Source organism: Oryctolagus cuniculus, chromosome 10 (assembly GCF_964237555.1).
Source record: "Oryctolagus cuniculus chromosome 10, mOryCun1.1, whole genome shotgun sequence".
Lineage (NCBI taxonomy): Eukaryota > Metazoa > Chordata > Mammalia > Lagomorpha > Leporidae > Oryctolagus > Oryctolagus cuniculus.
In genome coordinates this window covers 60,577,609-60,603,357 of record NC_091441.1, presented here as the reverse complement: position 1 = coordinate 60,603,357, position 25,749 = coordinate 60,577,609, and the positions used below count along the sequence as shown (strand labels likewise).

At 42.9% G+C, this 25,749-nt stretch overlaps 1 protein-coding gene and 1 long non-coding RNA gene across 29 annotated transcripts in view; both read left to right on the top strand.

Annotated features, from left to right (window-relative positions):
* Positions 1–25,749, top strand: part of DLGAP1 (DLG associated protein 1) — a 1,071,624-nt gene that overhangs the window by 860,855 nt on the left and 185,020 nt on the right. The window lies entirely within an intron of this gene.
* LOC138844049 (uncharacterized) overlaps positions 7–25,749 on the top strand; it is a 59,376-nt gene continuing 33,633 nt past the window's right edge. The window contains exon 1 of the long non-coding RNA XR_011379426.1: positions 7–25,162. This is a non-coding gene — a long non-coding RNA (uncharacterized lncRNA). The remainder of the gene's footprint in view (positions 25,163–25,749) is intronic.

Sequence of the window (25,749 nt, the reverse complement as noted above, 5' to 3'; positions counted from 1 at the left end):
GTGAGTGAGCCGGCCTTGGCGCTGCCTGCGCGCCCCTGTGCTCGCAGACTGCTCCCTCGCCACCCTCACACACGCGGCCAGTAAGAGAAGGCGGCGCACGTCCCGCCTTTGTTTCCTGCCTGCCTCTAGCGCCCCTCTGGCCACATTCCCACACATCCCTTCCGTCACCATCACCATCTCAGGGATCAGCAAGGGGAAATAGCTACAGCACCACAAGGGACAAACAGCACGGCCGGAGGGCTTACCCAGTCCCCACACAGCAGCCTAGGAGCCAGCAAACTGATCCCATCCGACCCCCACGCTCAGTAATTACGCTTTGGCTCTTAGAAGTGTGACCCTAAATGAACCAGACACCCTGAATTCTGTGCATCACAGAACTGGAATGCTATGTTTAATTTCAAGATAATTGCAAAATGACTTTTCCCAAAGACCTGAAATATCACGATGAAAAAAGAAGAAGAAAGAAATGGATGACTCAGTAATATTAATTGAACGCTTTATGAGTTTTTTTATTATAACAGAAATCAGGCTTATTTCATTATTTTAAAACTTTCTGTCATATGCAAATAGCACCTCCTTTGCCTTCTAAACTGTTTTTAGGCTTATGTGAATACACTAGATTTTTATCAGATTTTAGGCCCAAAATTGCGGAACTAGTTTCCATGACACTGAAGCCTATACAAGTAATATAGCCTTGGGCTAGGTATCACAATGGGTATGTATCTTTTTATATTTATATAAAATTTGGATTCTAAGAAGAAAATCCTGCCATATTAACTAGGATTGACTTTATGGTTAAATTCAGCATAACTCCAGTAGATAGGTTTATAAGAAAATCATCCATCAAACCTAGAATCAAGGATAATAATGATTAAATTAGAAGAACCTGTGCCAGAAGATTAGTATTATTCAATGTGAGTTCTATGCACATCAAATGTCAGTAATTATCATTAAGCATGAAACTTTTGCAGTCTTAACAGTTGATAGATCCTGAAACCCGAATTAAGGAGAGATAGGGATTGAAGTAAGAATTCTTTTTAAGTGCTTAGATGTTTAACAAGAAAAACTCACTCTTGACCACTGCAAACTGAGACTGATAGAAAAGCAGTGCTTCCAGACACCACACTGGCTCAGCAGCTCAGCAGGAGCTCAACCCAGACTCGAACCCAGGCTGCCACCGTCGGAGCAGAGATCACAGGTGCACGCTCTTGCTCACTAGGCAGTCCTCCAAGACCAGCCACAGACGAGATTAATTAGATAAGATTGATTCATGAAGAGAAAAAGTGCTTTTTAGAGAAGTCAACCATGAGCATATTCACGTGTGTTTGTATTCATACAATAAATGTAATTTTGAAGGTCTGCCCTGTGCTTCTGGCATATCGCTGTGTCTTTAAGTGTTTTGTATTGTCACACCCCTCACCGCCCACACAACCACTCCCCAGTGTCTGGTCCGTTCCTATCTATAATAACCTCATTGTCTGCTGGTTGAAATTGCTCCTTAACTACACAAAATGCAGATCCTTGCCCAGAAATGACAAGGGGCACTCTCAGGAGAAGTAGCAGGATTGACCCTCTCCTTCCCTCTCGGGGGCAGCAGGTGGATAAAGTGGGCAGAGACTCCACATGGGTTTTCTCCTCTTATTTTGTTGTTTTGACATTAAGAAGCAATTGGCTTGAACTTCCTGCACCAGTTCTTGTTCCGTTCCTTTCAACTCCAAGTACCCACAAGTCTGACTTTCCAAGGCTGTTTCCAGATACCCTGGAAAGGCTCCCAGAGTTCAAATAATAGGGTTGCCAAATAAAGTCCAGGTCACCAGCTAAATTTTAATTTCACTTAATTGGTGAATGGTTTTTATAGTGTAAGTATACCAAATATCATATGACAGATTCTCAAACTACAAAAATGTTTGTGATATTAGTAGTCTTTGCTAAAGTCCAACAAAGCTATCAGAGAAGGAGGTGAGTAGGTTTCTAGGAGGATGTCCTTCATTGTAGCATTTAGAATCTGAACTGAACCTGAGGGACTTTAGTGGGCAAGCCTATGTGGTAGAACATCCAAAACAGGGAGAAGTGAGTGGCAACTGCAGGTGGTGATTGTATCTGATGCTTCTTGGGTCCCATGAGTCTTGTTCTAAGTGCAGGGCCACCTCCATCTACTGCTGTCTTTATTGAAGAGGGGCCTGGCTCCAGGCCTGGCTGCTCCACAAGCATTTGGGGACAGGAAGATGTGATTTTTCCCCCCTGGAAAGAGTGAAGTATAAAATGATGAATTATTGCACAGGGCAGGGAGATCCCTTACTCATCAACAGCATTATGATATATGATGTTTGCAGTCATGGAAAAAGAAATGAGTACTAAACCATGAAAGTAGATTCTCAAGCCCATTAGGTAGTTAAGAGTGTAATGTTAAGAATTCCAGTATCCCCTGTCACGGGTTCTCTATTTAGAAATTCACTATTTATGATACAGTAAGATTCTATTCTGTATTATGTTCCTCCCCACACTACTCCTATGTGCTTCTCTCTCCCTCCCTTCCCTTCCCCATTTCTTTTTTATTTTCTCCCCACATGATCTCAGTACTACATTTATTTCCTTCTTCTACCGTTTACTTCTTACATTCAGTAAAATACAATTTCTTATTGAAAATACAGAAAATCAGTTCTTTAGTAAGAGGACCTTACTAATGTTTGAAAGAATGTGCTCATATTTGAGATCAGGAAAGTACTTTGCTCTAATTCTAATGATTTTCCCATGTGCACAGGTCAAATGTACACCAGCTTTAGTAGGGTTTGGGGTAGGTTTCTCCTTTTGCTTCTCTTCCTTAGCTCCTTATTCTTGAATTCTCGCAACAGACTCCGTTTTTCTTAAACTTCCCTTTATCCTTAAAAAAAAGCATTTTTTTTCAAATGTAATTATTAGGTATAACTTTTCCCCCATAACCATCCATATTCTAAGTTTTTGGTTTTTGTATTCACCAATTTTAATTGTCCAGATTTTCAAGCATATATACTGTGAAACTTTCTCTTCCAGCCTTGACTTTTATTCGTAGTAGCAAAATGAAATCAGAAGCCCACAAGAGTCTGATTCCGCAGTAGAGTTGTGAAGCTGGGTTGGACTCCTAAGTGGCCAAAGGGATCCTCTAGTGCTGTTGGCAGGTGAGCAGGGGTGATCGGAGATACCTACGCAAGCAGGGAGTATCAGGAGCAGAGCTCAGGAGAGCTGTGCAACTATGCTTCCTTTGATTTATGGGCTTTTTGGCTTACCTTGCAATGATGGAATCTTATATTCTCTCGGCCTGTAATCTACTTCAAAGATCCAGCTATTCCTCTATTGAATAGATTCAGCACATTTTTATAAGTTTTCTTTCATTTTTAGTTGACATATAATAATTGTACATATTTATAGAGTACAGTTGATGTTTTGATACATATATACATTGCGTCTTGACTAAATCGGAGGAGTTAGCATACCTACCATCTCCAATATTTATCATTTCTTTGTGATCAAAACATTCAAAATCCTCCCTTCTAGCTATCTTAAAATGTATAACACATTATTGTTAGCTGCAGTTGAAACTGGTGCCAGAAATATACACAGGCCTCCACTCCAGAGTACTGGATCAAACTCGCCCACTATGGAATATAGCAATGAAATTTTATGCATTTAAGTATGAATTTTCTTTTTACTTCCTATGCAGAGCTGTTCTATAAACTATTGAAAGCATTACCACATTGTAGCTTGTTAGTAGCCTAAATATGCAGAAACATTTTATTGTAATCATAAATAGATGCACACCAGAAAGATATAAGATGCATGCTTCCAAGCATATGGAAAAGAATGTCAGAGGGGTGGGCAGTGTGCTACAGAAAATTAAGCTGCCACTATTTGGGACACAAATATCCCATATTGGAGTGCCCGGGATCAAGTCCCACCTCCCCTTCTCATCCTGCTTCCTCTAACTCACACTCTGGGAGACAACAGATGCTGGCTGTATTTGGGTCCTGCCACCCCCGTGAAAGAACCAGATGGAGTTCCTGGCTCCTGGTTACAGCCTGGCCCAGCCCTAGCTGTTGCTGCCATTCGGAGAGTGAACCAGAGGATGGAGAATCAATTAATCAATCTCTCTCTCTCTTTCTCTCTCTTTTCCCCTCTTTCTCTCTCTCTATTCCCACCCCCATGTTCTGCCTTTCAAATAACTTAATTAATTCTTAAAAGAAAGGAAAAAAGACCCAAAAGAATTACTTGCCGTGGTTATATGGGGAGCATCAGATGAGAGAGAGAGAAAGAGAGAGAGAGAGAGAGGTTTGTTTTGTTTTTTAATAAGCATTTATTGCTTTTTTTTTGTTTGAAAGCCAATATAATATTGGAATAAAAATAATATTCTTGGGACCAGTGTTGTAGCACAGAGATCTAAACTGCCACACCTGCATTGCCAGCATCCCATATCAGAGTTGCTGGTTCATGTCCCAGCTGCTCTGCTACTATTCCTGGGAAGGCAGTGAAAGATAGCCCAACTGCTTGGACCCCTGCCACCCACGTGAGAAAGCCAGGTGGGGTTCCAGGCTCTGGCTTTCCCTGGCTGTTCATTTGGGTAGTAAACCAGTAGTGGAGAACTCTCATTCTCATTCTTTCTCCCCCTCCCTCCCTCCCTCCCTTCAAATAAATAAATTATTTTTAAAAGAATACTCTGACAAAAGTAGGCAAATTATCATGATACATGATTCTCTGGCCTTTTAAGGAAATTCTTCATTTTTAAATTGTAAGATTTTGAAAGAAGCTTTATGTAGTAATAATGTTTTGTAAAGAGTATATTCATTTGTCACACTATTGCTCCTGAAGTGTGACCTGTGTGCTATATTATTTTCTTATTAGGGGAATCACTTAAAATAAGATGGAAATAAACTGGTTTCCATCACTGCTCCCCCCAAGAAGGGGCATAGGGCCCTGAGTACAGGGTACCCAGTGTTTGCCAGAGAGGAAAGCAATAGTTTACCTTTTTGGGTGTGGCTAGGACCATAGTACAGCAGTATTTGCAGTTTTATTTTTCTAATAGGAAAGCTCATCTTTTCCCCTCAACTAAGACATGTTCTCCCATAGTCTTGCTTTTCATACCCTCCCGTTCCTGGCAGGTCTGGAACACTTGCTGAAGTCTTGCCTACTAGAGTGGAAGAACTTTATCTCCTGATCATTTGAGGTCAGAGAGTTCTTCCCAGGGTTTTCATTCCCAGCAGTCACCCCCGTCAGGAGACCACACCTAACCCACTTTCGAATCCCGATATTACGTACCCTGCTCCCCACCTCCACCCACATGCAAACCCTAACCAAATAAGACAAAAGCCAAAGAAACATTAAGGTAATAGGTTATATCAACTGCATGTAGCAGGCATTAAGCCTTGGAAGAAGAAAGGGGAGCGAAGTAGAAAAGTACTGAAGTACTCTACACACTGCCCTATCAACAGAAGATTGAATAATCAAGACATCTTCCCAGGGAAACAGCATTGCCGTCAAAACAGGTTGAACCATAAGATATTAACAGTAAAAGAAACGTTTACCTCTTCTAGACCAGGGGTCAGCACACTACAGCTTAGGGGCCAAATCCATCCCACCACCTGTCTTTGTCAATAAAGTTTTATTAGCATACTATTAACACCTATTTGATTACATGCTGTGACTGCTCTCCCTCCTTAACAGGAGAGTTGAAACATTGCTGTAGAGACCACGTGGCCCACAAAGCCTGAACCATTTATTATCTGGCCCTTCACATGAAGAGTTTGCCACATCGAATACATCAACCCTATTTTAGGGAGTGGAAATTAAGGCTCAAAATGGTGGACTTCTAGCTAGATGCAAAGTCAGAAAAATCCCAGGTCTCCCAGCAAAGAGCCCTTTGCTCCTTTGGATCCCAGCTCTGCAGATTATTTATTGCGTGATCATAAAGCAACTTTGAACTTTAGTGTCTTCATGTGTAAAATGAGGTTATCATGCTACTTCTCTTACCAGCATTCATGGCCATTGTTGGAGAATGCATAGAGTTCAGAGAAAGCTCACTTCTTAGTGCCTGGCACTAGGTTAATGAATAGTTTTATTAAGCTGTGAAGGAAAGGTTCATAAGTCCAGAAGACAGATATCAATCAGGAGCCTTTCGAACAAAGCTTTGTTTGTTCTTCAAGATAAAATCAAGTAATAAATATTCAGAAATTGTGTGGCCCGCTTCCTTGTCCCTCTGATGATGAGGTTTTGGTTGAAGCTTTCCAAAAACAACAGGAGACATCCACTTCTCCCTACTCTCTGAGGCTCCAAGAGAAAATGAAAAACAGTACTATTTGTGGTGCACCCTATTCCTTTTGGGAGGTGACTTGTCTGTGTCTGTTTTTATATCTGAGACAACTGACAGTAATAACTTCTGGAAGAGTTGTATTTTTAAATTTGGAAAGCAATTTTTCAAAATTGTTTATTCATTTTATTTGTTTGAAAGGCAGAGAGACAGAGAGGGTTATCCCGTCTGCTGATTTACTACCCAAATGCCTGCAGAAGCCAGGGCTAGGACAGGCCAGTGCCTAGAGCCAATAACATAAGCCAGTCTCCCATATGAGTGGTACAGACCTAATTCTCTGAGCCATCACTGCTGCCTCCCAGAGTGCACATCAGCAGGTAGCTGGAATCAGGGCAGAATCCAGATCTTTCTGAACCCAGGCCCTCAGATATGGGATGCAGGCATCCCCAGCAGTTCCAAATGCCCACCCCTCTGGAAGACTTCTGATGATAACGTCTCCTTCCTTCTTTGGGACAGTCCAGGTGGGATTTTTCTATAATATTATTAAGTTATAGAAATGCAAAGGTTCCTATCAGTCAGAGCAAGAATTAAAATCTGAAGAACACCATATGCTTTCATCTCTTCCAACTTATTAGGTAAACCACCTTTTGGGAGCAGAGTTGCCAATCTTTCAGGTGCCAGGCTCTGTGAACACCTTTGCCCACTTTGTCATCAGAGTTCAGAGTTGGCTCTTTGGTTCATGACAATGAAGAATTACCATACAGACAATAAAGGGGGGTGAGCAAAGCAGCTGAAAGCATATTCTGTTAAGAAACAGAGACCCCTGTTTGTCAAGAGGGGTCCCCAAGGGTGGGGTCTGTCCACGCCTGGGTCTTGGGAGCTTATATAGGGACTGCATAGCCTTTGATCAATTCTTCCACATAGTTCCAATACATCAGCAGTCTGCTTTGTGTTTTCCTGTCTCTTGTGTAGTGGTCATGGTTCCTGAGGCATTAACAAACCTTACCACTTGGAAGATGCGACAGTTGAGAAATATTGTTGACCTGACTAGTCTGCTCAGATCAGATGCTAAGCGCTTGAGACATGCTGCTTTGTGGTGTGTTCTGGTCTGGTGCCAGAACATGGTTTCTCATAGGGTTACCTATGGGTATGGGACCCATTGTGTTCCATTACCATAAATCTTTTCATTTTCTTGGGGCAGTGTCTTTTGTCTAATCAGTGGATGGCAGGTTTCACCATCAATAATGAACCTGGTTTCTTATTTCCACGGGGCCTTTCCTAAATGCCTATTAACCCTCTAACTCCTCACAATATGAATAGTCAAGTGGCTTTTAGAATTGTGAGATTCAAGTGAGAGAATTAATAGGGAAGCATTAAGTAACTTATAGAAAGAATACCTCTCCTTGGAATTGATTTTAAATTTCTCAACCTGCCTAGTTTAACACTCATGAGAATAGCTAATCTTTGAGCACTTACTATTTGACAAGTGAGATGAGTCAAGTACATAATCTCATGTAATCCTAATGAATACTCTGTGACATGTATGTGATATTATCATTTTCATCATATAGAGGGGAAAAAATTAAGACAACTCGACCAGACCACCTAGCTAGTAAGTGAGAGAGCAGGCTCTTAAATTCTCTCCATAAGCATCAGTAAATGCTTAGAAAAGTATGGCATATTCTGAAATAACTTGACACAAATCTGTCTCTGGACAAGAGACCTGGGAGTTCCTTTTTTTCATCCTTTCCTCTTACAAAGATTCATTTTGCTCCCACTGTGTGTGGAATATGTATTTTTCATTAAAAAATTCTGCATACCTCTCATTTTTGAAGAAACTGTATGGGTCACAAATTATTGGCATGTTCTTTCAGGTTGGTTTATCTGTGGACCATCTGCTTAAAGTTAAATTAAAGATGCAAAAAATAGAAATGAAAATGAACACCCTACAAAAGAGAAAATACTCTACAGGCTTAAAAGTTCATATTACACATTGTCATTTGAGATCACCATGGATTTGAAAGATCAAATATCTGAGCCATTGATCTAATCATGGTATTGTTGGACAGAACCAAATAGAATAAAGAAATTTTGCCAACTCATATGCAAACTTATCAAGTGGCAAATTGGTTGGGTTTGTGTGTGTGTGTGTGTGATTGATGGAAATGGTCAGGGATCTCCACCCTTAGGTATAGAGGGAAAGTCCTACAATCATTTAATTCTTATATGCTGAGTTTCTTGGTTGAGCTATAAGGAAAAACAGGAGGTGACCGATTTCTGAGATGATGACTCAGAAAACACAAAATAGAAAACAAGGCTCCTTTGATGTGAATATTTGTCGTATGGGAAGATTCTCAAAAGAATTAATGATGTGAAAAAACAGGCCCTAAAAATCCACTTTTTAACCTTTATGGTACCTCCATAGACACTGTTTTATAGTGGTAGAAATTGCCATTTTTAAATCCTTCATGGTCCAGAGTTGTCTGATCCAATTCCTATGGAACTTTAACAAATAGAGCAAAGTAATAGTGATTGGAAACATTACCTGTAATTAATGGTGGCAGTGGAACAACTTTCCAAAGCCACTTAGGTAACATTTTTGGCTCCAGGTGGTACATTCAAGACCTGAAGTTTTGTGTTTCTATTCCTCCTGCCATTGACTTTCTGTGAGTTTTCAGGGCAAACGTTTACTGCTGCCAGGTGTCCTTGATTAAACACAGAGCAGACTAAAATGAATGGTATGCTGATTTCACTAAATTGCCATTTGAAACATTCTTATATTTGTTTTAATGAAAAATCAATGATTATGTAACTATTAACACTCAGAAAGCTTTCTTTGCCATCTGCTGATGTTTTGTTGATATGTAAATTCCACCAACATCAAAAGAATTTTTATTTTTTCTACCTTTTTCTTCCAATTATCAGTATTACTGAAAATATTAATCCTTTAACTCACAGAAGGACATAACTCTTCCAAGTTAGCTCTAAAAATATGACCAACTACAAAAATTTAATTAGATTTTTATCCCTATAATCTATCGCAGGTTATTTTTCGCTTGCCTTTTAAAGATTTTTTTTTGAAAGTCAGCATTACAGAGAGAGAGAGGGAGGCAGAGAGAGATCTTAGATCCTCTGATTCACTCCCCAGATGGCTTCAATAGCCATGCCTGGGCCAGGCAAAAGCCAGGAGCCAGGAGCATCTTCCAGGTCTACCAAGTGGGATTAGGGGCCTAAGCACTTGGCCCATCCTCCATTGCTTTCCCAGGCATGTTAGCAGGGAGCTGGGTCAAAACGGGGGCAGCCAGGACACAAACTGGCAATCATACGGAATCCCAGTATGGCAAATGGCGGCTTTACCTACTATGCCACAAAGCTGGCCCCTATTGCAGTTTTAAGGAGCTATTGTATTAATCAACTTTTTGTTACTTTAACTAAAATGAGAGGAGGGGAAAAGGTCTACTTCAGCTTACTGTTTGGAGGTTCACAGTACAAGGTCGTACAGCCACATTAGCTTAGATATCTGGTGAGGTTGGAGGATGGTACAGAAAAAAATCACATGGTGAACAAGGAAACAGAGACACATTCTTCCTGTGCTTGTGTGAGGGCTCTCCTTGTAATGTCATCATGATTCTTTCATGAACTCCACCCTAGAATCTAATCCAATCCAATCACTTCCCAAAGGCCCACCTGCAGATGCCATAAGTGGACCATGCCTCCACCCTAATTCATTAACCATTAGCATTAATTTCTTAACATGAGACTTCTGGCTCAAATATCTGCATGAGCTTGAGAAGCCAAATCTGTTCAATCCATAATACATACAGAATATTATTTTAAAAATATTAAAATTCACAGTGTTCAACCAGTTTCATGTTTTGGAGCTATACCCTTGACAAGGGGTATCAGATCAGGACAGAAATTGTCTGTATTTCTGGGTAGGATTGCCATGATATCTCCATTGAAGTCCCACTTTGAATTTCATTTTCATTTAACAGTCTTACTCCATTATCTATTTTCCCCCATGATGAAAGTTTAAAATTTAAGAAAATTAACAAGTCATTATTATCCACTGCATCATTTCTAAAAAGAACTTTTCTTTCTTTTAAAATGTTGCTTATGACCAGAGAATCATAATAGGCGTTCAAGTTTGTTTTTGTTATCTTCATGGAATTTCTTTCATCATCTTCTATTTCCAATATTATTAATATCTGTAGAGTCACAGGAAGTTACAAAGACAGTACACAGAGGTACCTTGTGCCTCTCACATAATTTCCCCCACAGATACATCCTAGAAAGCCATAATACAGTGTCAAAGCCAAAACACTAAAATTGGTGCAATGTATACAAATAGTTCATATACATATTCCTATAGCCACCACTGCAAACAAGATATAGAATGATTCCATCACGACAAAGTTCTACCAGCTTCCACATTTTGCCAGACAAAATGCAATACACTTACTTTGCTTCAAGTCCCTTTGCCATCTCCCATTTATAATTGCCTTAAATATTCAATGTATACAAGGATACGTAAAAAAAAAATTCATGGGAAATAGAATTAGTTCATTTTGGTACAAAATAAATTTAAGGATTGCATACAAAGGGACTTCAAAATGTTCATGAAAATGCACCTTATGAACAAACTGCACATGGATTTCTAATTTTTTTTGCACCAAAATAAGCTTCCATGAAGTTTCTGAAGTTCATTACCACTGTAATGTTTAGCAACTACATCCTGTACATAGGGCCTCTTCTTAGCATCCAAGTCCACTGTCATCATATCTGCAACCTATGGGCTAAATTGTCTGTTTCCTTTTTTAAAAAATAACCAACTAATGTGGTACAAAACTTCAAAACAACTTTGATTTGAAGAGGAAGGCTGAATCTTCCAGGATAGTAGTATCCATTGTCCTTCAAATAATCCAAGATGACTTAAACAGCAAATCAATGCACAGTTGAACTTCAATAGAATACAACTTATCTTTAAAAATATATATACTAATACTAGATGGTCTCTATGTAGGCTGCTTAGGGAATTGTGTTTGTTAAATTCAAATGGCGGGCCGGCGCCGCGGCTCACTAGGCTAATCCTCCGCCTAGCGGCGCCGGCACACCCGGTTCTAGTCCCGGTTGGGGCGCCGGATTCTGTCCCAGTTGCCCCTCTTCCAGGCCAGCTCTCTGCTGTGGCCAGGGAGTGCAGTGGAGGATGGCCCAGGTGCTTGGGCCCTGCACCTGCATGGGAGACCAGGTAAAGCACCTGGCTCCTGGCTCCTGCCATCGGATCAGTGCGGTGCGCTGGCCGCGGCGCGCCGGCCACGGCAGCCATTGGAGGGTGAACCAACAGCAAAGGAAGACCTTTCTCTCTGTCTCTCTCTCTCACTGTCCACTCTGCCTGTCAAAAAAAAAAATCTAAAAAAAAAAAATTCAAATGGCAGCTACTATATCAATATCTTTGTGGTTTTGTTGACCTTGCATTTACTGTATCCCTTTAAATAAAAACAATGTTGACATAAATCCATTTAAAATTGACACAAATTAAAGAAAGTTCCTTTTTATTTAAAAATAAGTTACCTGAAAGCTGTAGAGCTATCCATCAGAAAAAGACAAATCCACCCTCCAGAAGCCCTTACCACTTCCTTGCTTATATCAAAAGAATCAAAGCACTTGACCTTGGACTGTAGCTGTTGTGAAGTTCTTAACACTTTTATCTGCAATCTCCATTACTGACTTGTGACCTGACAATGAGTTAAAGAGTTTAAAGCCACTTAATTTATAGATTTGAGGAGATTCATCAATTAGCCATCTAAACACAACACCACAGTTCTTGCGCATCAGGTTTGTCCCAGGAATATTTGTTGATTGACAGATGAAAAATTGGGATTTCCTCAGGAGACTGGCTTCTCCAGTGAAGACTGCAGGTTTCTGGGATGACTCCTCCATCTCCACAGAAGCAGAAAGTTCTTTACTTTTCTCTCATGTACCTGAAAATAAACTACTTAATTTTAGAGAGAGTAGGATGGTCACATTCACCCCCATATGTTCTGAGGAGCGAAGTTTTGGTCATTTCTTATTTGAGGGAAAAAATGTCTAGAAATGGGTGACAGGAAAAATCAAGGAGCCTGGTTAACATTAACGTCTGCACATAACAGCTTCCATTTTCTTCTCAGGCTGTTCATTCTACCTTATGTCCTTCCACCCTACTTCTCCTGGCCAAGGCTGCATGAAGTGAAATCCTTGCCTACTCTTCATCTTCTTCCCCTCCCTTATGTGTAACTAAGGGAGTTATGTAATAGTACCCTCTGTTCTGACCCATCTCAAGTCTGTATTTCATCTTAGAATTTCTGAATAGAGGGTTTCATGAACTGTTGATTACATCTCTGGGGTTGATATTAAAACGCAGGAAAAGCCGGCGCCGCGGCTCACTAGGCTAATCCTCCGCCTGCGGCGCCAGCACACCAGGTTCTAGTCCTGCTCGGGGCGCCGGATTCTGTCCCAGTTGCCCCTCTTCCAGGCCAGCTCTCTGCTGTGGCCAGGGAGTGCAGTGGAGGATGGCCCAAGTACTTGGGCCCTGCACCCCATGGGAGACCAGGATAAGTACCTGGCTCCTGCCATCGGATCAGCGCGGTGCACCGGCTGCGGCAACCATTGGAGGGTGAACCAACGGCAAAAGGAAGACCTTTCTCTCTCTCTCTCTCTCTCACTGTCCACTCTGCCTGTCAAAAAAAAAAAAAAAGAAAGAAAATAAATAAAAAAATAAACGCAGGAAAAGCTAGAGGATTGCTGTCAACATATATTCTGTTCTTTTACAGCTTTTTCATAAAATTCATCATTTTCTTCACCCCCTACCCCAGAGAAATACTGGATAATCTCTAAAGCTGCTTGGAATGGGGAGATGTCTCTTTCCTGCTTTGAATCTCCACTAAAAATTTAAAATAGGAGTGGGCATTCGGTGTACCAGTTAAGACACTGCTTGGGATGCCCACATCCGATATCTGAGTGCCTGGATTTGAATCCTGGCTCCATTCCCAGTTCCAGCCCTGCCATCCACGTGGGAGACCCAGATTGATTTCCCAACTCCTAGCTTTGGCCTGGCCCAGCCTTGGCTGTTACAGGCAATTGGAGAGTGAACCAGCTGATGGGCGCAAGCAAGAGAGAGAGAGATGATAGATAGATAGATGTCTGTGTCTCTTTCAAGCAAGTATAATAAATAAATTTCTCAAAGACAGCAAGAATTTCACTTTTTCTCATATCCAAGCCATAATAAACAACCAAAGTTGGCTGGCGCTATGGCTCAATAGGCTAATCCTCCACCTTGCGGCGCCGGCACACCGGGTTCTAGTCCCAGTCGGGGCGCCGGATTCTGTCCCAGTTGCCCCTCTTCCAAGCCAGCTCTCTGCTATGGCCCGGGAGTGCAGTGGAGGATGGCCCAGGTCCTTGGGCCCTGCACCCGCATGGGAGACCAAGAGAAGCACCTGGCTCCTGGCTTTGGATCAGCGCGATGTGCCGGCCGCGGTGGCCATTGGAGGGTGAACCAACAGCAAAAGGAAGACCTTTCTCTCTGTCTCTCTCTCTCTCTCTCTCACTGTCCACTCTGCCTGTCAAAAAATAAAATAAAATAAAATAAACAACCCAAGTCACACATTGAACTCTCCAAAATTTGTTAAATGTGTGTTTCTTTTTACCACTAATTTCCATCTGTGAATACATTCTGCCAAAATGAAACAAACTCAACACAATATTATAATTATGAAAAATTTGAACAACCTTAGCTGGGGTGAATATTTATCTACCAATAGGGAAAAGGTAGGTAAATTCAGAAACATCCATTTTAGTGGACTATAAAGGTAACTACAAAAATTATGTTTAGAAAGAGTTGATAATAATATAATACATAATCAATATGAATGGAAAAGGACTTACTATATACTGAGTTGTACATACAGTACATCAAAGCAGTATCCAAAAAAAAGTATGTTTTTATACATCCACTCAGAGACACACACGCACAGAGTTCAGAGTGTGTCGAGAAATTCTGCCCACAAAAAAATAAAAAGGAAGGAAAGGTACTAGAGATGTTAAAGAGTGGTTATCTTCAGCATGGAAAGCCAGGGTGATGGAAGATGTACTCCAGCAACGTGCTGCTTTGGCATGGTTATTTATCTTAGTATATGATATTTCTTTTGTGGAGGAATTCTAAAAAAGGTTTTTTCGTGGAAATCTTTAAAAGATCCTTTCCTTTGCCCTTCTTGACTCTCACCGTGGTAGCAAGTGAGATCTTCGTAGAGTTTGTCATTTTTCTTCCTTCTCTTCAGATGTCAGAGGCGGTTGATTTGCAAACCACACTTGCAGGTGGTTTTCAAGAAGAAGGGAGTTCAGGACAAAGGAATCGAGCTCCATAAAACCAGCTTATGGCGTCTGTAGAAACATAAATCCACGCCTTTGTAGTTCTTATGCCGACAAAAGCCCCACTCTCAGAGGCACACTCCCAGCTTTGCTTGTGTTCCTGCCAGAAAAGCTCCCCCAAGCAACTGTGGTGAGAAAAAAAGATTTCTACCACAGCTGCAATCTCATAGAACGGTGCAGGCCACCTGTGTTTTCAGAAACGGGAGAAGTCTCTCACAAATAGGAAACTGAACTACCTTACGGGATTGTGGAGTCACAGCAGATCACAGCACTGCCACCGATCAGGAGAGAAAGTAAGACAGACAAGTCTACACTAGAAAACTATTAAGAAGGCTTGCTGCGTGAGCTGTACCAGGGCGGCCGAGGCCTGTGCTTTTACAGAGCTCTGTAAACCTCGGTGCAGTGCTCCGCCAGCGTTGGCAGAGCCGTGTTCCTGGGTTAACGTGACGTCCTTTTCAGCATCTGGCTTTTCCTTCTCAGACCTTTTTCCTAAGTCATCATCTGCCTCCACTTTTCCTTGTTCTGTTCCAAAGAGAACTCAGTGGTACTTGACCATTTCTTATCCATTCCAACAGCACGAGGGGGAACTTTAGGAAAGGTGAAAATAGTCACAAAACCAATTTTCTTTTCTGATACATGTTCTTCTGAAACTCTCTGAGTAAATATGGAATGAATGGCACCCTATAAATAAGCAGTTGAATTTTATTCAGTCGCATGGCCATACTGCATTAGACAAGACTGCTCTAGACTGTGCTTTCCTAACTCTATCTTATATGACTAGTGACTTCAGAAGCATCATGAAGCTTCCATCGAAGAGAAAGAGTATCTACACCTGCTGTGTAGTCTGCTGCATTTTAAGACCTACCTAATTGTACAACTCTTGTATTTCTGTTTTGATTATAGAGATGTGTTTTATTCCCAGAAAGTATGATTACAAGACTTGCATTCTTTTTTTTAAGTGTATTTGTTTGTTTTTATTTATTTGAAAGGCAGAGCAATAGAGAGAAAGAGATCATCCATCTGGTGGTTCAGTCCCCAACAGACAGGACTGGGCCAGGCAGAGGTCAGGTGCCAGAGGTTTCATATGTTTCTCTCATGCAGGTAGCAGGGACCCAAGTACTTGAGCCATCATCAGCTGCCTTCCAGGGTGCTAGGTAGCAGGAAGTTGGATAGGAAGGGAAGGCACTGTGATGTGGGATGCAGGTAACCCAAGCAGTGGCTGAATCCATGGCACCACAACACCTGTCCCCAGTTAGTACTTTTATACCTGTTAGTAAATCTATTGCATTCAAACTGAATGTGCATGACAAGGTGACGAGCAAACTGAAGCTGGTTTCTAGCCTTGGGATTTATGGTTTCACCATTAATAATTCACTGGTTAATCCAGAACCTTCCATCTGGAGCTGGACCTCCATCTACTCACACACAACCTCTGATTATGTTTGAGAAATAATTCTTTTCAAACCTGCATGTAGTTTGTAGCAATCCTTTCTAAAAAAAAAATAAAATGACTCTTCTTGGTCTCAGTCAGGTAAACTGTCTTAGAAGACCATGCTTGGTTTTGCTTTGCTTCCAAGGAATGACTTCATTGAATTATATTACTGGACAGGACACAAATATCTCTCTTTTGTCTAATTGGTTCTGAATCAAAATTATGCTTTTTTAAAAAAGGATAAACATGCGTGCTCAGATAAAGTTCTTTCGTAAGAAGCTATCTGTGCGCCAACACCACGCCTCCAGGAGCATTTGGACATTTCAGAATAGGGCAGAGCTCCCACTTCATTGCCTATGTTTTCCTATATAATTCAGAATGGTAGATCATCCTTGAAATCTTTTATTTTTGAATTTCCCATATGTTCATTTTCTCTCTTTCCACGTATGCCGTAGGCTGAAGGCTACGTAGGCACAGGCAGCTAGCTGAAGCATTAATGAAAGAGGCACACGGATCAAGTCTGCTTCCTGGGGCATGTCCCCAGAATGTGCCACAGGGACATGTGGGTCCCCCGCATGGCAGTCACACTGAGGACGCCCACTGAACCTCTGCAGCCCGTGCCAGGCTTTCCTGAGCTCTCTGTCTAAAGCATGTCCTCACACCACACAGCATGGCACTTCACGTGCAGCATGTACTAGAAGTTCTGTACAGGTGGAAGACTTGAGAGTTCTGAGAACATAACTGTAAGTATGGGAGTGGGTATATGGTGCAGCGGGTTAAGCCACCACACGGGACTTCTGCATCCCATATTGGAGTGGCCGGTGGGAGTTCTGGCTGCTTGGCACTTCTAGTCCAGCTTCTCTTCCCTTCTCTCTGTTGTTATGTCTTTCAAATAAATAAATATTTCTATACAGGTAAAAAAGAAGTCTAAGTGGAAGCATAATGCATACATCTGCTGCATCTTACTTCTCCCTCCACAGAATATACTTCTATCCCACACCATAAGCCTTAATTTTATACCCAAAGGCAATTTGCACATCTCCTGATCTAACTACTAATATGCCACTGTAACATGTACTCATCTCCCCTTTGAGACCAAAGCCTCCCTCAGCTTGACAAATCTTTCCAGTTACTGCAGAAGCCCCACTTGCCTGAGGATGTGTCCACAAGCCCCCAACTCCATCCATCTTGGATCTACCCCTTCCTCATCTGTTCCATCCTTGGTCCTAGTCTTCTCAGGTGTGTGGGTAATATCAGTTCTTCTACATTTTGGTACCTTCTGGAAAAGGCGATTTGGGAGTTCAGTCAGATGCAAGCTGGCTAAGCTGATGAAGCTAGGAATGATGAGGAAGAGACAGGCAGAGGGAGAATAAGTCAAAATGTCTTGATTCAGAATTAACCTGATGATATTGGGTGGGCTCAGGTTCTACTCTGTGTATACGGATGGCCCAAGGGTGATTAAATGAAGAGAATGAAAACCTTACATACCAACACTGGATCTTTTGCCAAGTCTTTCACAGTGGTTGAGTGAAATGGAAGTTAACTGGTTTCGTTTAGACAGAATTGCTTCTATCTGTAGAGCACCAGCCTAAACATACAGTCCTACAAACTGCAGAAAGTGGAAATGAACATTTTAAGTAAAAGTTCTTCGTACCCCTTTGTCTTCCTGTATTTGCTGTTGGGGACCCCTACAGTTTCAGCAGCAATGAGCAAAGGAATGATTTAAGGGACAATTCTTTGAGTTGAGAAACTTGCCAATAATTAACTCCTCACCCACTTGCCATGCGACACCTTTAATAGACCTGCTGAAAATCAGGGCCTATTTGTTATTTGGAGAAAAAATACCTCAGGCAGTTAAAATTTGTTTTAAGATTGATTTATTTATTTATAGAATATTTATATAAATTTAAATGTATAAATGGTATTTAATTTCATAATTAATAGACTTATTGGCTGGCGCCGCGGCTCAATAGGCTAATCCTCCACCTTGCGGTGCTGGCACATCGGGTTCCAGTCCCGGTCGGGGCACTGGATTCTTTCCTGGTTGCCCCTCTTCCAGGCCAGCTCTCTGCTGTGGCCCAGGAAGGCAGTGGAGGATGGCCCAAGTGCTTGGGCTCTGCACCCTATGGGAGACCAGGAGAAGCACCTGACTCCTGCCTTCGGATCAGCGCGGCGCGCCGGCCACAGCACGCCGGCCGCAGCGGCTATTGGAGGGTGAACCAATGGCAAAAGGAAGACCTTTCTCTCTGTCTCTCTCTCGCTCTCACTATCCACTCTGCCTGTCAAAAAAATTTAAAAAAGAAAAAAATAGACTTATTTATTTATTTCAAAGTCCCAGTTACAGAGTGAGAGGGAGAGACAGAGGCCTTTCGTTCATGAATTCACTCTCCAGATGGCTGCAATGGCCAGGAGGTTCATCCAGGTCTCCCACGTGAGTGGCAGGTACCCAAGTACGTGGGCCATCTTCCACTGCCTTTCCCAAGCCATCAGCAGGGAGATGGCTTGAAACTGGTCATGAACTAGCACCCATATGGGATGCACCATCACAGGCTGTGGCTTTACCCACTACACTACAACTCCAGCCCCAGTTATCAGTTCTTGATATCAGATTCTCTAAGGAGAAGTGAGGTACAAATGAGAACATCAACTGTGAAAGCCCAGACACTGCCCATGCTCCACAAAAACCATCCATTTCCATCCCTGCCCAGCGTCAGGGGCTGAGGATCACCATCCAGGGTGTCTTCCACGAACTCTTCTAGAATAGTCTACAGAGATAGGTGGGGCTGCAGTTCTGCAGACGGACTGAGAGAGATCAATGAGTGCAGTGAGTGCTCATTCTAGGTTTGCAACCTCAGCCTTCAGGGCAGAACAGAATGCAAACAAAAACTTGTAGCCATTCACTGCTCTTTCTCCCACTGCAGGCCCAGTGTAAGTTTACCAGACAGTCTGCTGATGAGGACTCACATGTAGTTTCTTAGGACCCGTGTTGTACACAGTCATCCTTAGTATTCCAGATTGATTCCAGGATAGGCAAGGATTCCAAAACCTGTGGATATGCAAGCTCTCCATGTAAAATGCCATTGTATTTGCATAGAACTGTGCACATAGTCCTGTATATTTCATGTCATTTCTAGATGGCAATGCAGATGTTATGTAAATAGTTGTCATACTATATTTTCTAGGGAGAAGTTTGTACACGTTCAGTGCAGATGCAGTTTTTTCTTTGTTGGTTTTCTCCTAGCTGATTATCTCTATGGGAGACTTGAGCCACTTTCAGGAGGTTTGTCTATAAGTTGTCTCACCTGGATGGGTATTTTTCTCGTTGTATATTTGATTTTTGGTCCAGTGGTTATGAACATTTGATCACCAGGCCAATTCACCTGGCTATTCTTTAACCCAATTTTATCATTCATCATGACGATAGCATCTGATTCACTCCCGTGATGAAAGCACTGCTCATTGGAGTTATTATGTGGGAAGCATCAGGCTGTAGCTTTTATCCTCCCAGTTATCAGGTTCTTATCAGATGGAAAGGCCTGAAACAAACAGGGCGCTCCTTGCCTTTCTTCCTCCTTGTGTTGCCTGCAGTACATTCTAGGACTAAGGTCATAGTATTTGTAGTCCTCCTCCTAAAGCCATTCCGGCCTCTCTGTTCTCTTCTGTTTCTGGATTCCTTTTTAGCAGGCACAAGGGTTTCCTTGTTTCCCCTCTCCCCATTGCACTTTCTCAGCTGTTCTCATCAGGTTCCCCCAGCCCTAGAACCCATTAGCTTCTCACCAGTGTTCCCCAACCCACAGGACGGGGAGCTCAGGCCTCCTGGAACCCAACAAGCTTATTCCTGCCGCAGGGCTCTGGCACTGCCCCTCTGTGCCTGGGGTGCTCACAGCTCCCAACCCCATATTCCCAGCTCTGCCTCACGGCCACCCTGCCCCATCCCACATCATCCCCTGCCCCTTTGTCATGGCTCTTTTTCTTCATGGAACTGACTGCTATGTGAAATGAGATACTCATCTAGCATCCAGCCAGAGAATTCCTCTGTTTCTGCTACATCCCCAGCTCTTGGGACCACACCATCTATTCTAGATGCTTTTAAAATATGTACAGAATGATGAAGGTGATAGAGACCTGTGCTTCCCTCTCTACAGTCAGTGACACTGACACCTATGCTGGGAACAATGTGGAGACTGTTAAGGCAGTCTTTAACCTTTCTAACTCACCCCTCCTTTTGATAAAGCAAAAACCCCATGTCCCTCTGCAGGTCCTGGAGCTGGAGTAGAGTGAAATAGGATTGGGGGTAAGGTAGGAAACCCACTGAAATCTACAGGGGCAGGCAAGAGTTTTTGATTTATCAAAAGGAGGCAACAGTCTCACTGCCTTCAAACCCTCTTCTTTGTAGATCCCTTCCTCTTGGTAGGAGTGGGATCAGATAGCATGTGAGAAGGTCTTGGTTTATGACAATTTCTCTCTCCTAATGAACTCCACTGGGATTGATGGTGAGTGCCTGCTGTATAAAGCATAAATCCATCTTTGTCTCAAAACTGTGTGACCCAAACTTCACTGGACAAGAATCGGTCTCTCTACTACCGGAAAAAAAAAAAAAAAAAACTCTCTTTAGGATGTCCTCTGTGCTTCCTGTTGGCTGGAAGGAGATCAATGGTTCAGCCTTATTGGCTCTAAGCTTTAAGATGAGTGCCAATTGATAAAATAAACCGGATTTGGGCCTGTCCTGGACTCCTTGGATTTCAGAAGCAGAAGAGCATACCCCTCTTCCCACACTGTGTGCTTCTGATTCCTGTATAAACTGGGTGTGGCAGTGGTGGGAACAAAGAAGAAAGAGGGGGCTGAGGTTGTGGCACAGTGTGTTAAACCTATTTGTGATGTTGGCATCCGATATTGAAGAGCTGGTTCAAGTCCTGCCTGCCCCACTTGTGATCCACCTTCCTGTTAATGAAGCAGATGAAGGCTCAAGTTCTTGGGCCCCTGCTACCCATATAGGAAATCAAGATAGAGTTCCTGACTCCTGGTTCCTGTCTTCAGCCTGGCCCAGTCCTGGCTCTTGTGGCCAGTTAGGGAATGAACCAGTGAATGGAAGATTGTATCTGTGTGTGTGTGTGTGTGTGTGTGTGTGTCACTCTGCCTTTCAAATAAATAAATCTTGAAAGGAGGGAAAGAGAGATGGAAAGAAGAAAGAATCAAAGGAAGGGAAGGAGGAAGGAAGAGAGGGAAGAAGGAAAAAGAGGAATGGCAAGTACAATTGTCCCTGCGTATCTGCAAGGAATTAGTTCCAGAACATATTTTGCAATTCAGGTGCCAAAATCAGGTTCCTTATGTAAAATGGTATAGTACTTGCACATATGTAATCTATGCATATCCTCCCATATACTTTAGATAATCTCTAGATGACTTATGATAGCTAATACATGTAAATGCTATGTAAATAGATGTTATACCATATTGTTTAGGGAGTAATGACAAGAAGTAAAGTCTACATGTTCAGTATAAGGGAAGTTTTTTCCCCTGAATAGTTTCGATGCATGGTTGATTGAATCCCATGTGTGGAACGTGCAGATGCTGAGGGCCCACTAACCCTTCAGTCTGACAATCACAGAACATTCTCTGTGCCAAATCCCAAATCTGAGGCTAGAAGCCCCAACAGGATCAGAAATCATGCCTGCCCTGGAAGACACCACAGTCTAGCACCGAAACCCACATTTTCAACTCAATGTCATGTGTTAGCATGTGTTAAACCTTTGATTTTTGTGCTGCTGCCTTGCAGTAGTAAAATTCCCTAGGCCTCAGCACAAATGGATGTTTCTTTTGTGGAATGAGAGAGGCTGAAACCCCTGATATAATCTGTCTCCCTAAATTATCACAGGATTGTATACAATTGACATGTGTGATTACTTTCAACTCCACTGGCATCTTGTTGGAACTCAACTCCCGCTCAGAAGTGCTAACAGGTTCAGCTTAGGTTCAAATGGAATTTATCAGATCAAAGGAGCTGGCTTAATGGTGTTGTTTGATTTATCAGTGTACAGAGAAGAATTCTTAAAATACATCCTTCAGGGTGTTATGCGGACTCCTAGAGGAGCTGTAATTGGTAAATAGTCAGAGACTGATTGGCCCGGTAGAGAGGGAAGCAAGGCATGTAGGAAGTCGAAGTGTGTGTTAGAAATTACACTGCAGTATTCTACTCCTATTTAGGTTTGGGACTTAAATTTGCACTTACCAGTGTGTGATTTTCCTTATAGTACTTACCATCTTTTTCAAACATTTATTCATATGAGCACTGTGTCTGCTTTTTCCATCATCATATACCCAGTGTCTGGTATACAGTGAGAGACTAATAGATATTTGTCAAATAAATCACTAAAGAAATAGACTTTGCAAAATTTCTTTGTTCCATTCACTTTGGAGAGTGGACTCAGACAAGAAGTTCAAAGCATCCCAAAGACAGAGAGAGGCTGAAAAGGTGAGAAACCTGGCAGGTACTCCTTCTTCTCTCCCTTCCCCAGATGAAAACTCAAGAGAAAAACTTTACAGCGCTCTATCCAGGCTGGATCCTCTTTTTTTTCCAGGTACTGTCAGGTATACACTTGGAGATTTTGCTTCTCCATGGAAAAGATAATTCAGGTCCTTTTCTAGCCCTTAGTTTCATTTCCAAACATTTGCTCACTTATGCTGTTGAGCAGGCAGCAAAATTAAAAGCCACTGAAGTCCAGATGCCCATCCTGAACAACTGTCCTTGCCCTCGGCCTTTCCCGAAGGTGCTTATAGGAGAAGAAGGGGAGGCAGGAAAGGGACACTTGTGTTGTCCCTTGCAGGAGCCTTCCTGGGTCCTGGAGTCCTGGGCTTAGGGTGGCAAACCATGACTCGCTCTCCCCTGATGCTTCCCAGGCAGAATGACTGAGAAGCACCCCACATAACCTTCAACTTGGGCTAATAATAAAGACTTTGTTAACAACAGTCAGATCTCTGTTCTCCCCCAGACAGGAAGCACAGAATGTGTTGTGTAAAGTTTCTGCCATATTCTCACAGAAGGAACAATGTCATTCTGAACTTCAAAAATGGTTGCAGCACTAGCTAAGAAGAGATTCACTCTATGGGGATCCTTGGCCACTAAGACCCAAGTCACACAATGGCCCAGCATCAATTCTTTAGAAGGAAATTGTTCATCTGCCTGCCTGCCTGAGTGACTGAAGAGCTCCAAAGAGCCCTATACAATCAGATAGACAAAGTCCTTACCTTCTTAGGGAACATGCTCCTACCTTCTGGAAATGCAGGAGAGCTGACAAGTCAAGTCCTTGCGGGACCACAGGGCATCGTTACAGGTGCATTGTCAAAGACAGGCACCAGGTAATACCAGATCCATTTCCTTCTGCCGCCATCAAAAGCCTCTGGAGGGGTCGGCGCCGTGGCTCACTTGGCTAATCCTCCGCCTATGGCGCCGGCACCCCAGGTTCTAGTCCTGGTTGGGGCGCCGGATTCTGTCATGGTTGCCCCTCTTCTAGTCCAGCTCTGCTGTGGCCCGGGAGTGCAGTGGAGAATGGCCCAAGTGCTTGGGCCCTGCACCTGCATGGGAGACCAGAAGGAGGCACCTGGCTTCTGGCTTTGGATCGGTGCAGCGTGCCGGTCATATGGCCATTTGGGGAGTGAACCAATGGAAAGAAAACCTTTCTCTCTCTTTCTCACACTAACTCTGCCTGTAATTAAAAAAAAAAAAAAAAAACCACGCCTCTGGAGGAAGAGCTCTTCCAAAGGTGGAGATGATCGTAGCACACTTTCTCCTCATTGTGCTGAGACTGACACATAGTTGTACTAGCAGAGTCACGAAATAGTAAGATATAAACTATATCCAAGTAGACTGAGTAAGGTAAACAACATAAGCTAATTCTGGATCTTGACTACTAATGAACCAAGGTGTTAACAACCTGTTTTCTCCACTTATTACCACCTAGCCCACAATTCACCCATGATGCTGTGGTAGCATTCAGTTCACCCTTGCTAAACTCAGTTCCTGCCTTGAATTCCCTACCAGTCCTCAGTTCCCAAAACTCAGTGGCACCAACAGTTGATATCCTCTTGGGAATATTTCTCCACCAAGTCTCAATTGAGGGATCTTGGTTTCTAGCAGGGCACACAGCAGTGCCCCCACAATGAAAGCCTGAAACTGGATAGCATTGAGCTCTATTTATACTGTTTTCTCCCATACATGCATACCCAAGATAAAGTTTAACTTATAAATTAGGCAAAGAAAGATATTAACAACAGTAACTAACAATAAAATAGAACAATTATAACAATATACTGCAATAAAACTTATTTGAAACTTGGGAATTATTTATTTCTGGAACTTTCCACTTAATATGCCCAGCTCTTGCATGACTGCCAGTAACAGAAACCACAGAAAGCCCACACGTGGCTAAATGGGGACTATCGTGTTGCCAGAGTGCTTCGTGATTACGTTTCTTGCTTACTTGGACCTGTGAGCCAACACACTGGTGCCTCTGTGACCAGAGGCCCAGCTTGGTGATCTGTGTTACTTCCTCCCATCACCTCTTTGGTTTCTCTCTGTGTCCAGATCACAGCGTCACGTAAATAATTGCTGACATCACTTCTGAGTCTCACCCCTGGGAGCCTTCACTGGGCTCTATTTTCAACCTGCTCAAGCTCAGAATCCACACTTCCACCTTTAGAGCCCCATTACAGTCTCAGGCCCACATGCACCTTGAGTAAGAACTTTGATTCTATTTTCCAGCCTCTTCATCTTCTGCCTCAAACTTAGTACGTGAGCTTTCCCGAGAGACGGAAGGGAAGAGGGGCAGCCTATTGCCCATTCAGCACATCAGTGCTGTTTCTGAGCTAGGACAGAATGTCTCAGCCCTGCGTCCACAGGGCCTGGTGCAGAGTGGCCATTGGATCTATCACCCAACCTGGGTCACTCTTGAGAGTATCACAAAGGCATCACTAATAATTCCGCTGAGCAAATGGTCGCCCTCTTTAAATGGCATTTTGAGTGCAAAGCTGTAAGTCTAGGACCCTTGCCAATGGATGTCGCTCCCCGTCTTCGTGGAGGAACGACACAGGACCCTGCGCTGTTCTTTCGTCTGCTCGGCCCTCCCCGGGTTTGCTGCTGGTTCTTCCCGGGTTGGCTACTATCCCTTCCACCTCCGTGGAAGGGCAGTTCCCCCTGGCCACATTCCCCACTTCCGCAGGGGAGCGGCACACCGCCGGCCGGCTCTCTTCGGGGGCTGCACAGGTGTTCCTTCAGCTAGATGTTCCCCATAGATGTTCCCGGTGCATGCCGTCTCTCTCCTCCTTTATAGTCCTCTTCCGCCAATCCTAACTCGGCTGCCCACACGCCAAGTACGCTGCTCTCCAATCAGGAGCAAGTCCTACAGTTAATTGGTTGAACTGGAGGCAGCTGTGCAGAAGCTGTTTACTTCTCTCCCAGCACCATATTGTGGGAGAGCAGATGCATAGAATAAGTCTTAATTCCAGTAACAGTCTAGTCCGGGCTGCTCCCCACAGAGGAGAGCAGATGCATAGAATAAGTCTTAATTCCAGTAACTTAGTCTAGTCCGAGCTGCTCCCCACAGATCCCCCTTTCTTTTTATTTTTTGGTGTTGATACGCGCCTG